Raw genomic sequence first — 10,024 nt, forward strand, 5'->3', positions numbered from 1 at the left:
TTTTTTTTTTTTTTTTTTTTTTTTTTTTTTTTTTTTTTTTTTTTTTTGAGATGGAGCTTCACTCTCTCACCAGGCTGGAGTGCAGTGGCATAATCTTGGCTCACTGCAACCTCCACCTCCTGGGTTCAAGTGATTCTCCTGCCTCAGCCTCCAGAGTAGCTGGGATTACAAGCACACACCACCATGCCAATTTTTGTATTTTTAGTACAGACGGGGTTTCCCCATGTTGGCCAGGATGGTCTCGATCTCCTGACCTCATAATCCACCAGCCTCGGCCTCCCAAAGTACTGGGATTATAGGCATGTGCCACTGAGCCCAGCCTCTTCTGTCAGCTTTTTTGTGCACTTCAAGGAGGTTCACTTATTCAAGAGACTTTCCCTGATCACTTCCTGGTGAGCAGGGTTCACCTAGGACCCAGGGTCATGAGGGTGGCTGATATACTAGCCCTGCCCTCAAGGAGGGCACAGCCGAAGAGGTTTTGAAACTGACCGGTAACAAACATTTTCAATGCAGTCTGTTTCATTCAGTGCTCGGGTCAGGACTAGCAAGAGTGACCCCAGGACCTCTGCTTGGGTAGATCAGGAATAAAGGGTTTTATTTGCAAAGGCGTGGGAGGAAATTGAAGGCAGGACTGGAAGAAACAAGGGTGACTCCACGTTAGTGACTCAGCAGGGCCACCTTAGATAGCTCCAAGGGTCAAGGGGCCCACAAAGCAGATGGAACCAAAGATCATGGCCATCCTAGGGCACTTGAAAGAACAGAACACCCGCAGGAGACAAAAACCAGCCCCGCTCATTTTCAGCTCTTATGTTAAAAACAGGCACATGATGGAAATAAACCATTGAAACTGAGATCCAAAAATAATCTTAACTGGGCACCAAAGCTCATAGAAAAATCCTTATTTTAATCACTTCTGTAAAGCAGCTGAAAGGTACAGACACCAAAACTCAGCTTGGGAAGCAATCAACTTAATGTGCTTCTTTGAAAGATTAATTAAAATGGAGATTACCGAATGGCAGCGGAGGAGCTGGGTCAGTCGACGGGGCCCAGTTGAGATGAGCGATAAATTGTTTTAAAATCACACAAACACAGCTGCGGCCCAAACACAGAGATGGTGTGCATAAAATCGGCGTCTTCCTAGGCCCCTCATTCGGCTTCTTAGGATTGAGTTAAAAACCCAAACCTCAGAAACAGCATAAGGTGGGGTTCCGACACACCAGGCAAGGAGCCTGCCCCGTGGACGTGGACACGGCCACGGGGAGCCTACGTTGCTGGAAGTGCTAAGCTGAACCAGCAGCAGCTGTGGCTGGGAGAAGAGCAGGGGCACGGCCTGCAGGAGCTGCCAACACACTTGATCTTAACCGAAGAAGATTGTAAGTGCCTGTTTAAGCCAATTTCAAGGATCTGCTCAGCTGAAGCCTAGACAGGAAGTTGAGATAGCAAGAAAGCAGAAAAGAGATCAAATACCTTTGATATTGCCCTTACACCACAGAGGGCCTGGAAGAAGTGTTCTCTGGTGGAGGGCTGCTTCTCCCCCACAGTGTATGGCAAAAAGGAGCTTAAACTGGAGACTCATGAAGACTCTGATTGGAGGGCCCCGAATGAACCCATTATCACTGGGCATAAGCCCTGAGAGGGAGAAAACCCCTAAGCACTCACCAGAAAAATGATGATTTCGGCAACCGTTCCCCAGGTTCCTACTTCCCCAAGAGGAACAGGGACAATGATGAAGACAGTACTAAAGAAGACCAGATACCAGCAGTGCCCGGCAGGAGACGGTCCTCCGCATTCAGCCGCTCCGAGTTAAAGAGCCCTAGACTGGGGGCTACTAAACACTTAAAAACCAATTCTTTTGACCGAGCACAGTGGCTCACGCCCGTAATCCCAACACTTTGGGAGGCACAGGAGGGCAGATTACCTGAGGTCAGAAGTTCGAGACCAGCCTGGCCAACATGGTGAAACCCCATCTCTACTAAAAATACAAAAAAAAAAAAAAAAAAAAAGCCAGGTGAGGTGGCACACACCTGTGGTCCTAGCTACTAGGGGGACTGAGGCAGGAGAATCACTTGAACCCAGGAAGCAGAGGTTGCAGTGAGCCAAGATCATGCCATTACACTCCGGCCTGGGCAACAGAGCAACCCTCCATTAAAAAAAGGAAGGGAGGGAGGGAGGTAGGAAGGAAATCAAAGTACAAGTCCTGGAGGTGGCCTGCCTTCATGTCCTGATCTGTAAAATGGGGATAATGATTATAGCTTACCTTCAGGGTGGTCATAAACAGTCAATGAGTGACTTTGTATAAGGCACTTAAAACAAAATCTGACATCAAGTGTCATGTGTTGAAATAAATGTAGGTCAGGTACAGTGGTTCATCCCTGTAATCCCAGCACTTTGGGAGGCTGAGGCATGAGGCTTACTTGAGGCCAAGAGTTTGAGACCAGTCTGGTCTCTACAAAAAAAAAAAAAAAAACATTAATTAAAAAATTACCTGGGTGTGGCGATATGCACCGAGCTACCTGGGAGGCTGAGGTGGGAGGACTGTGTGAACCCTGGGGCTGGGGGCTGCAGTGAGCTATAATCACACCACTGCACGCCAGCCTGGGCAACAGAGTGAGACCCTGTCTTTACAAACAAAATTAAAATTTTTAAAAAATAAAATAAATGTAACTGTTTACCCTTAATAAGCAGCTACGAAGTGCACCCCAAGCGACAGAGTGAGGGTCCGTCTCAAAAAGGAAGAAAATTCCCCAAAATGTTGAACTCGTAGAAAGTAAAATGTTGGTTACCAGGGACTGGGGGTAGGGGGCGTTGGGGAGACTTTTGTCAAAGGATACAAAATTTCAGCTGGGAGGAAAAAGTTCAAGAGATCTATTGTACAACATAGTGACTGTGCCTAATAACACAGCACTGTGTCTTGAAAACTGCTAAGACAGTGGATTTTCAGCGTCCTCACTACAAAACAGCAGTATGCATGTTAAGTAATACTATTAACTAGATCAATGCAGTCCTTCAGCAATCTATACATATGTCAAAATAACACTGTACACAATAAATTAATAAAAAGGAAGGAAATTCTGACAAATGCTACAATGTGGATGAACCGTAAGGAAATGATGCTGAGTAGAATAAGATAATCTCAAAAGGCTAAGTATTGGAGGTCCTTGGAGTAGATAAATTCAGAGACAAAGTAGAATGGCAGGTGTCAGGGGCTGAGGGGAGAGGGGATGAGGAGTTGTGGGGGTTTATCATGTTTTTTGGTTTGGTTTGGTTTTGTTTGAGACGGAGTCTTGCTCTGTAACCCAGGCTGGAGTGCAGTGGCACGATCTTGGCTCACTGCAGCCTCCACCTCCCAGGTTCCCACAATTCTCCTGCCTCAGCCTCCCGAGTAGCTGGGATTACAGGTGCAAACCACCATGCCCGGCTAATTTTATATTTTTAGTAGAGACGGGGTTTCACCATGTTGGTCAGGCTGGTTTTGAACTCCTAACCTCAGGCAATCCACGCACCTTGGCCTCCCAAAGTGCTAGGATTACAGGCATGAGCCACTGCACCCGAACTGTTTTTGTTTTAGTTTTTGGTTGTTTTTTTTTTTTTTTTTGTCTTTAAGACAGGTCTCGCTCTGCCATCCAGGGTGGAGTGCAGTGGTGTGATTACTATTTATCTCATTTTCAAATCATTTCACCATTTTCAGTTATATGAGTTGTTAATGACAGTAACTATCCCCTAAGTGTAGCAGAGCTATCCCAGAATGCTCTGAGGAAGACCCTCTATTTTGATCCCTGGATGATTCGGTTCTAGTCATCCTCATTTCTTTATGCTTGCTATTACAGTGCCTTGTATATGGCACTGTGGGGAAAAGAGAATTCTTATTCTTGAATTCACCTGCTGGTACTGTAAGGACATTTTAACAGACCTCCTAAATTTAACTAGGGTGTTTTGTTTTTTCTTAAGAAACATTTGAAAATCATCCTCCTGAAAGGGAATATTTTATTCATGCCAGTTTAAGTAGTGACAGGAAAATATTCGGTACTCAAAATGGAATTTAAAAAAAAAAAAATGGTCAGCATGAATTTCCAAAGGCATCTGGAAAACTGGCAAAAGAATTAAGAATGTGGAAAGCAACCGGTGATCCCAGCTGGGGTGAAACTGCCTTCCTGTGGAAGCCCTGAATAGAAGATAGATAAGCTTCTAAGATTGCTTGCTTGATGTATTTCCTTCACATGTGATACCAACCTAAGGCAGGCTTAGGAATTCCCACAGACAAGGTCCTGAAAGATAATTTACATAGTGATTCCAATTTAATCAGAGAGAAAAAAAAAAACCACACCTACAGCTCCAGGGGCCCCACACAAGCTTGAAGTTAAAGTATTTTATTTTGTATTGCGAATAACAAGAATCCAGGCAAAGATCTTAGAAGTTCAATCTTTCCCCTCTACCCTTTAACCCTTATGGCCAAAAGACTGAGATACCAACATACCATGGCTGGCCTGAGAAAGGTTTTTCCTCACTCTTTTTCTTTTTTGGTGGGGGATGGAGTCTTGCTCTATCATCAGGCTGGAGTGCAGTGACGCGATCTCGGCTTACCGCAACCTCCGCCTCCCGGGTTCAAGCAACTCTCCTGCCTCAGCCTCCCAAGTAGCTGGGACTACAGGCACGTGCCACCACACTCAGCTAACTTTTGTATTCTTAGCAGAGACAGGGTTTCACCATGTTGGTCAGGCTGCTCTCGAACTCCTGACCTCATGATCCGCCAGCCTCGACCTCCCAAAGTGCTGGGATGACAGGTGTGAGCCACTGCACCCGGCCAGGTTTTCCTCACTCTTGACAGAAGACGGTGTTGGCCCAAGGCTGAGGTCTGGAGTCTGCCAGAACTGCGCTGGGACCCCTTCCCGCCTCCTCCCCACTCAATGCTGGACTCTGAGCACATCAGTTGACCCCACACAGTATCCCATTAAGTTGATTCATAAAGTCAAGACTACACACAGCATCCTCTATTCACCCACACTGAGCCTGACATCATTCTGAATCTAGTGGGCCAGAAGGGTGGCTCCATGGGGACAGCTGGACCTGTATTCCAGGCTTGGATAGTGACTCACTCACTAGCTGTGTGATCGCAGGCAAGTCCCTCAAACCTTCTCGGCTCCCCTTTCCTCTTGGGTGCTCTACACGTTAGACTAAAGGTGACCCAAGGTGAACAAGAGACCAAAGACCCGCCAGCTGCAGAAGTCCCAGAGGTCATGGTTGGCCCTGGCTCTGCACACTTGTTGTGTTGTGTTGTTTTGTTTTGTGAGATGAAGTCTTGCTCTTGTCCCCCAGGCTAGAGTGCAATGGAGCAATCTAGGCTCACTGCAACCTCTGCCTTCTAATTTCAACCAATTCTCCTGCCTCAGCCTCCCGAGTAGCTGGGATTACAGGTGTGCACCACCATGTCCAGCTAATTTTTGTATTTTTAGTAGAGACAGGGTTTTGCCATGTTGGCCAGGCTGGTCTCAAGCTCCTGACTTCAGGTGATCTGCCTGCCTCGGCCTCCCAAAGTGCTGGGATTACAGGTGTGAGCCATGGCGCCCAGCCTGGCTCTGCACTCTTACTTGGGTTTTGCCCAGGCACAACGGACCCTTTTCTATCCTTAAGTAGTTGTAGGATCTTATGTATCGGGACTTAACTTTCTGTGCCCGTTTTATCTCCATAAAACAAGGGGATAAAGACAGTGGTATAGAGACAGGCATACAGACAGAGACAAAGACAGAGACAGTAACAGATACAATGTCTCTTGTAGCTCTAGAATTCTACTTAATAAGAGAAATTCCTTCCATTCTGAATAAAACAGAAACTGAGGCTGGGCAAGTGGCTTGTTCCTATAATCCCAGCAACTAGGAAGCTGAGACGGGAGATCACCTGAGGCCAGGAGTTTGAGACCAGTCTGGGCAATGTAGTAAGACCTCATCTTTTATTTTTATTATTATTTTTTTTTGAGACGGAGTTTCACTCTTGTTGCCCAGGCTGGAGTGCAATGGCATGATCTCAGCTCACTGCAACCTCCGCCTCCAGGGTTCAAGCAATTCTCTTGCCTCAGCTTCACAAGTAGCTGGGATTACAGCCATGCCTACCATGCCCCGCTAATTTTGTTATTTCCAGTAGAGATGGGGTTTCACCACGTTGGTCAGGCTGGTCTTGAACTCCTGACCTCAGGTGATCCACCCTCCTCAGCCTCCCAACGTGCTGGGATTACAGGCGTGAGAGACAACCACTTTACAGTTCTTCAGCCACTGATGCAAATCACCAGCAAATGCAGTACGAAATTTCTGCATCAGCCTTGAGGAAGGGCACCATGCAGGACAGGCGCTTTATAAAATGTAAAAATACAGGAGACACTGGACTATTCATTCCTCCAGAGCAATTTATTGATCACACACATGTCCCAAAATTAAATTCCACTCAAGACCACCAGCCACCTCCAAAAGTTAGACTCACCTTGCTGGGTGGAGGAGTGCTTCCCCAGCACAGTGAAAAGACGACCCCAGGAAAAACGGCCTTCTCTTTGAGGTTCAAGGACATTTTCTACTACAAGTACCTTTGATGAATTCACTCCCTCCACTGACCTAAATCCAGATGGAAGGCATAAAAAAAAAATAAAATGACAATCCAAAGCCACAGATTTTGTGACCATTTTGCTCTCAATCCTCTTCCCCAAAAAGGAAGCGCCTTCAGACAGTAGATGACAGGGACACTGTGTCCAGAGAGGGCATTTCCATCTAACTACAACTTTCAAACTCATGGCCATTAACACTCACCCAAAATAACTGGATGGTCGCCAGCCAGGAAAGGGCACGTTACTAAAACTGGCCCTCTAGCCTCCAAGAGGCTGAGTGGAATTCTGCTTGCTGTGAGTAGGGGAGGAAGCGAGGTCTGGTTATGCTGCCAACGTGCAGAGAGGCACAGTAACTAGGTCACGTTCTCACTCAGGCCTGGATGAAGCCACCTGGATGCTCCAAGCCTGAGTCCCCGTGGTGCTGGGCAGAAGCTGAGTCTCCTGCGCTAAGCATCTCTCCTTGAAACCTAAAGAAGACACCTCTGGCCACACACCCCAAGGAGAGCAGTGTTGGGATGTTCCCAGAATCCCTGATGTCCCAAAGAGCCTGTCCCAAGAGCAATGGGCAGAACATGAGCCTTGGTCTAGGCACAGATCCGGGCACACGCCACCACCAACCACCTGCCACCCAAGCCCCTCAGTCCCCCTCTGCAGGGACTTGAAGCACTAAGTGACCACACACCCCTGCCTCACACCACCCTAGCATGGAGAACACTTAAAGCTGGAGCTGGCAGAATCACCAGAAACCCAAATAATTAGCCTCTTTCTAAGCAGAAGCTGATGGAAGCCCACGGTTGAACCATCTCGCCCCTTCCTCCAGACCTTGCGTCAGACAGGAAGGACGTTCCATGGAGTGTGACGGTCTCTCCATCAGCTCCGGGATATAAATCACACAAACGTCACAACAATGTGCTTCCCCAGTGAAATCGCAAGCCGTGCCTTTACCCAAGGCTCATCAAGTGTTTTCCTCCGACAGGCTTTCCAGAACAGCACCATGTGCCTCCAGTGGGGCGTGGTAACAAATCCACATTCATTCAGCGTCTCATAACTTCCTAAGCGGTGGGATGGTTTTCTTTTCACAGCACACAAACCTCGAATTGCCACACAGTTTATCTGAAAAACTACTGGAACCTCTAGCCCCAGGTAATGACAGAGCTGTCTTTGAGCACTGCGGAAGCCTCCCAAGTAGGCCTTTTTTTTTTTTCTTTTTTTGAGACGTAGTCACGCTCTGTCTCCAGGGCTGGAGTGCAGTAACACAATCTCAGCTCACTGCAACCTCCACCTCCCGGGTTCAAGCGATTCTCCTCCCTCAGCCTCCTGAGCAGCTGGGACTACCGGCGCCTGCCACCACGCCCAGCTAATTTTTGTATTTTTAGTAGAGACAGGTTTTCACCATGTTGGCCAGGATAGTCTTGAGCTCTTGACCTTGTGATCCGCCCTCTTCAGCCTCCCAAAGTGCTGGGATTACAGGCATGAACCACTGCGCCCGGCCCCAAATAGGCATTTTTTAACAATTTATTAATTTAAAATGCATGTCAGGTGCAATGTGTTTTTGATTTTGCCTTTTAACCTCTGCAATTAGCAGATGGGTACATTTTCTTGTACCTCTTCACAGCCCCCAACAGAAAAGACACCACACTCAGACTGCCAAAACGTTTCCTGGGCCAAGAAGGCACACCAGCATAGACCAAGGCTTTTTTTCTGCTCTAAGCCAGTTTTTGACTCTGCTCTAAACCTTGGCATCCTTATTTGCAGACGAAGAATCTAGAAGCTGGAGTCGGGGGGGAAAGATGAAAGTGAGAAAACTGGTAAGTTTCAAGGTTGGTTCGGGGAGAACTGGACAGTAACAAGGGCTTGGGCTGGGCGGGCTGGCTCATACATGTAATGCCAGTACTTTGAGGGGCCAAGGAGAGTGGATCACCTGAGGTCAGGAGTTCAAGATCAACCTGGCCAACATGGTGAAACTCTGTTTCTACTAAAAATACAACAATTAGCCAGGCACGGTAGCACACGCCTGTAGTCACCCAGCTACTTGGGAGGTTGAGGCAGGAGAATCGCTTGAACCCGAAAGTCAAGAGGTTGCAGTGAGCCGAGATCATGCCACTACTGCACTCCAGCCTGGGTGACAGAGCTAGGCTCTGTCTCAAAAAAAAAAAAAAATGGCTTGGAATTTTCCTCCTCCAAAAGTGGAAGGGGAAATAACTTAGAGCCCAAGGCAGTCTCCCAAAATATCAGTGAAGGAGCCACCGGAGGAGAAGATCCCAGAAGCCTCCCAAGAGTCACCTCGAGCTACTCAAAGAAAAGGCAGAGATGCCAGGCTGGCAAGATGCCCACAGAAAGGGGGGATCCCAGGGGGGGAAAGAGCTGAGGCTTCTTCCCTCCCACAGTAGGCTCCATCTGCTCACTTACTCCTGACAGCAACTCAGCATTGGTGGGGCGCCGGCAGGGGCGAAAGGGAAAGGGTTTTCCAGCCCAATCTTTTACAATGAATAAAGCAGTTCAGAACTCACATCCAAAGAGAGAACAGTTAGCATTTACTGAGCAATTATTATGACACAAAGATACACACACAGGCCAGGTGCAGTGGCTCATCCCTGTAATCCCAGCATTTTGGGAGGCTGGGGTGGGTGGATCGCTTGAGCTCAGGAGTTCAAGACCAGGCTGAGCAACATAGCAAGACCCTGTTTCTACCAAAAAAAATATAAAATTAGCCAGGGTTCCAGCTGCTCGGGAGGCTGAAGCGGGAGGGTTGCTTGAGCCTTGGGGGTGGAAGTTGCAGTGAGCCGAGACTGTACCACTGCACTCCAGCCTGGGCCATGGAGCCAGACCCTGTCTCAGAAAAAAAATATATATACACATAATATAACTTTCATTAAGAGTTTACAATGTTTATGTATATATTTTTAACTCAATGAAAGTTAGCCATTTTATATTATACATATAACGTGTGTGTTCCTGTGTGTGTATGTGTGTGTCAAAGCATGGAAGGTGTCACTATTCTATGCATAGCAATAACTGTAAAGTAAAATATGTAAGGGTAAAGTTATCTTCTTAGTTCTACATTTTTTTTAATTAAAGTATTAAAACATTACATTGTATGTGAATTTCCTTAAAACTTCTTTTTCTGCTAACTAATGCATGATTATTACAGAATATCTAGGAAATACAGCAAGGTGAGAGGAGAAAAGTCAAGTCATCTGTCACTTCAACACCTTGGGATGACTGCTGTTAGTATCATGAATGTGCACACACTTCCAGCCCTCTCCCTATAAACATATTACAAATGTTCTTCCACAAAATCCGGATATTATTTAATTAATTTTTTACAGTAAGCAGTATAGTGTCTGCCCACGTCCTTCAATACATTCTGTATCACAACTTAAAAATCTGCAGTATCCCATTACATTTATGTGCCATAGTTTATTTTATATTATTAAA

The 10,024-nt window shown here is 46.7% G+C and overlaps 1 protein-coding gene across 3 annotated transcripts in view; it reads right to left on the reverse strand.

The window, feature by feature from the left end:
• Positions 1-10,024, reverse strand: part of CAMK1D (calcium/calmodulin dependent protein kinase ID) — a 462,154-nt gene that overhangs the window by 417,199 nt on the left and 34,931 nt on the right. The gene's annotated exons all lie outside the window — the stretch shown is intronic.

The sequence above is a fragment of the Sapajus apella genome, unplaced genomic scaffold (genome assembly GCF_009761245.1).
Source record: "Sapajus apella isolate SASKATOON/1434 unplaced genomic scaffold, GSC_monkey_1.0 scaffold53, whole genome shotgun sequence".
NCBI classification, from domain to species: Eukaryota; Metazoa; Chordata; class Mammalia; order Primates; family Cebidae; genus Sapajus; species Sapajus apella.